Genomic DNA, 4,161 nt, shown 5'->3' with positions numbered 1-4,161 from the left:
TATGAGAACAAGGACGGGATTTGGAACACTCCTAAAACCAACAATACAAATGGTGAGTATTTCTAAAGAATAAAGAATGAATGTGGAAACTAAACCATCAAGAAGAAACTTATCAAGAAAGAATTTAAGTTTCAAGAACCTAATCAAGAACCAATAACAAAAGTTAGGATCTGAATAAAAGGAACTAAAGAAAACTAAAGAGTCACTACTACAAAATACCCTTTACGGGACACTTTTTTAGGACATGCACATAAATGCAAGTCCTTAAAAATATTTATGAAGTTTTTAGGACACTCATTGAGAGTCATAAAAAAACGCAATTTAGGACTCGCAATGAGTGTCCTAAAAGAAAATGCGAGTCCTAAAAAAATTTGGGCTATAAAAATAAGTGTTTTACTTAATGTTTTTAAGGACTTGCTTTGTGAGTCCTTAATACTCTTTTAGGACTCGCAATGAGTGTCCTAAAAGAATCTGCGAGTCCTAAAAAATCTGGGCTAAAAAAAAAGTGTCTTGCTTAATAAATTTAAGGTCTTTCTTTGGGAGTCCTTAATACTTTTTTAGGACTCCTAAAAAAGTATTAAGGACTCCCAAAACAAGCCCTTAAATATTTTATTTATTAGTAGTATAAAATTAGAGTTTTATAATCATATTTTTTTTATTTGAATAATATAATCAGATTTTTATTTATAAAATAAAAATATATATATATATAAGTGAAAAATCATTTTCTTCCTCCCTCCCTACCCGATCCACTTTCCTTTCTCCCTCTCTCTCTCGCATGCTCTCTGCTAGCCCGAATGGCTGCCCTCCGATGGTCGCCGCCGTGTAGGCACCGGATCAAGAGTACCAGACACCGCCGAAACTCCAGCCTCACGAGCCCTTCGTTGCCGTTCTCCGCCGCGAGCAGAAGCCTCCAGGCTCGTACGTCACCGCCGTGGCTTCAAGGCCAATTTCTGGCCTCCTCTGACATCGTCTCAGGCGAAGGGTACCATGGGTGAACTCAGGGTATCAAGACGAACAAAGCCCATCCAAGGATCGGGCTTTTAAGTGACCGAAGGAGACAGAATCAGCTCTCCATTTGCTGCTTGTAGTCTTCTTCTCGAGGTGAGTTCTTGTTTGTCTCTAACATTTCCTTTTCTTATTGATTTTATGGTGGGTTTATGATTTAGGACTCTTTCCATATGTGAACATTTTGAAGAGCTGAAAATACGAGTGTACTCAATGGGAATAGCTCAAATAATTAGGTCTGTAATTTGCTACTACAAAGTCTGTTCAAATCTATCTTGGGTACCAATTGCTATAGTTCTGAGTACTCAATTATTGTAGGGTTAGATGTTTCCCGGTTCAAATAAATATAGAGTAAGAATAAAACTATTGCAGTACTTGTTATAACCAATATCTATTAGTTCTATAAAATAATTACTTCTAATTCATGCTAAATAAAAAGAAAGAAAACAAAGGGGTTTCGGTTTTTTTTCTTTCACTTATTCAGTTATGTGTGTTTCCTTACACAATTGGGGTATATATAATCAGTCAAAATTAGTAAGGAATATACTCTATACTAGATTCATTCTCTTCATCAAAAATAACAAAAGATTCATTCTCATTACCTTATTACTCCCTGTTGCAGACCAAGTTCTAAATGTCATGTTCATCCACATGAGAGGGGTATAGTTGATTTCCACCCTATATATGTGAGTGACCTTCCAGTCTAGTCTCAAAATTTGGGGAATTGAAAGCTCCTTCCAATTCACTGTCTATTTTTTGGGTTAATTTATTTTCTGCTTATCTATTTTGTTTATCTTACATGTTAGTTATCTTCTATTTGTTTTCCCTTTTGACAGTTCCATTCAAATGAGGCTAGTGGATCTATGAAACCAATTACTTATGGTTCCATATAATTAACGACAGTTGACCAATCAAGATTTAGAAGGACTCGAGTTACTGAGGGTGGTATGATTCTTTTTGCAGCCATCATTGTTGTGCCTGCTCTTATTATGACTTTTATTTGTGAATGTGTTTTGATTATTAGGAAAGATCTCCTTTTGAAAAGCGTTCTCTCATATATACATATATATAAATATATATAGGCATGTGTTCTATTCAGATAAATTTGAACCATCTAAGATTACTACTAAGCACACCCAAAGCTTCACCCTATCAACCCAAGACCTTTAATTATAGGCACACCCTATAACCATTTAATCTTGGTTGTATGTAGTACAAGAAATGATCCACCAGTCACATCTACAATTGGCTAACCAACATAATTAGTTGTTACATCATATAAGAGGGATCATAGAATATATATTTATATATATTGATTGTTGTACGTTCATTTGGCTTTGATCAGCAGTAGCAGTTTTATAAGCTTAGTACACACAATTACACAGGTAATCCCTGAATTAAGGTACTGTATCAACTTGCATTTATTATGATTCTTGAACCATTTTTTCCCTCCATTAACTGAGTGATGTAGATTGATGGTCATGGAGATTAATTGTCATTGGAAGCCTACTTTTTTTCTGTAAATTTCTACAAAATTTACTATGAAATGTATTGTTATGAACTTATGGCATATACTATGGTGGAAGTTCAGTACATTTCAAGGAGCTGTAACTATGTCTGGTGTGGTAGGGTGTTAAGTCTTTGTATTGCTGTTTATTTCTCTGTTCCGTTAGTCTTTGTATTCTGTTAGTTCACTTTCTTTTCAGTGTAATTCCCAGGTGTAGGTCCTGGTGTATTTTGTCTGTTCTAGTTCTTGTTGGCTGGTTCAGATATCTCTGTTGTGTTATTAATCTATTTGGTTGCTATGTTTGGCACCAGTTATTAAAAACAAAAAAGATATCTAAACTCTACTACTGATCATGTGATTCTAGTTTTTTTCCTGTATCCAAGATACAAGAATTGTTAACTGAGTTGTGATGAGTAAACTTTATTTAATTGGGGTTTCTCATTGGCATTGGCTGTTGAAACTTTATTTAGTTTTGCTTCACTCTATTATTCATCATGGTTTTTATAAGTGTTGATGATTTTTAATTTAGAAAATAATTAATTTTGCTCTGTGATTCCATGGTAAAATTTCTTCTTTGTGTATGACTTGTTTTTTTTTTTAACGTTTAAGAATAAAAAGGCTACTTTTAATGGCCAATTCAATTTCGTCTTGTGGGCAATGTTTCTTTATAATAATATATCTTGTTATATATAAAATTGGCTCGTTGATAGAAGAAGTATCATATATATTTTTTTTCTCATTAGACTCTACTTAATGTTTAACTCTGTTGTGATTATAGTTTTAGGAACCAACCAATAAATGTAAAACCAATGGTATAATACCATCTCTTGTGTTTTTGCAATTGTTTTATCTTTTGGGTCATTAAATCTAACAGCCCATTCATGATATATATATGTATGGTTTTTTTTTTAACTCAATTAGTTTTACTCATCTGAAATATACAAAGTATAAATAATATGTATGGCTTATTCCAGGCTTGATCATTGTAGATTATCTCAATTGAACTTACTTGTATGTAGATATATTCTGACATGAGTGTGAAAATTACCAAGTAGTTTAGTTGCCAAATATAATCAGAAGACTTTTATTTAGCAAGTTTTCTAGCATGTGGATTTTCCACTACTACACATACACAAAAAAAGGATTGACAGGTCATTTTATCTTTCTGAAAACATTCTTGATCATTGTAGATTATCTCAATTGAACTTACTTGTATGTAGATGTATTCTTGTCAGACCAATTTGAACCAAGTTTCTGCAATAATAAACCTGAGTGTGAAAATTACTAAGTAGTTTAGTTGCCAAATATAATCAGAAGACTTTTATTTAGCAAGTTTTCTAGCATGTGGATTTTCATGGACTGCTTCATCACATTTTTTCCTTTGTTTTTTCCTTTGTGTTGGACAACTCGTGGTTTTTTTAAATGTTAGAGCTCAAGCTTTGTTACTTTCCCATGTCTGGCACAGCAGCCTGTTTTAAGATTTCTGTGTAGGACCGTGATATTGATATACATTCTAATTGTAATATGATTTCTTTCCAGATTCACCAAGTCTTCTGTGCAAGATATACGCATCAACCTTGCAATATCTGCTGTCTTTGTAAGTTGTGACAATTTAGAGAGTGGTTTATCCTCTGTTTCCATATTTG

At 33.3% G+C, this 4,161-nt stretch overlaps 1 long non-coding RNA gene across 2 annotated transcripts; it reads left to right on the top strand.

Moving 5' to 3' along the window:
* The first annotated feature begins 730 nt into the window (after positions 1-730).
* LOC133777702 (uncharacterized) lies at positions 731-2,052 on the top strand. 2 transcript variants are annotated; one of them, XR_009868776.1, is made up of 3 exons: positions 731-1,104; positions 1,631-1,694; positions 1,845-2,052. It is a non-coding gene; the product is annotated as an uncharacterized LOC133777702 (long non-coding RNA). The 2 variants fall into 2 exon arrangements; XR_009868777.1 differs by lacking the exon at positions 731-1,104 and adding an exon at positions 1,211-1,244.
* Positions 2,053-4,161: the final 2,109 nt, after the last annotated feature.

Source organism: Humulus lupulus, chromosome 5 (genome assembly GCF_963169125.1).
Source record: "Humulus lupulus chromosome 5, drHumLupu1.1, whole genome shotgun sequence".
NCBI classification, from domain to species: Eukaryota; Viridiplantae; Streptophyta; class Magnoliopsida; order Rosales; family Cannabaceae; genus Humulus; species Humulus lupulus.
Note: the sequence above shows the minus strand (reverse complement) of the source record. Positions and strands in the feature narration are given on the sequence as shown.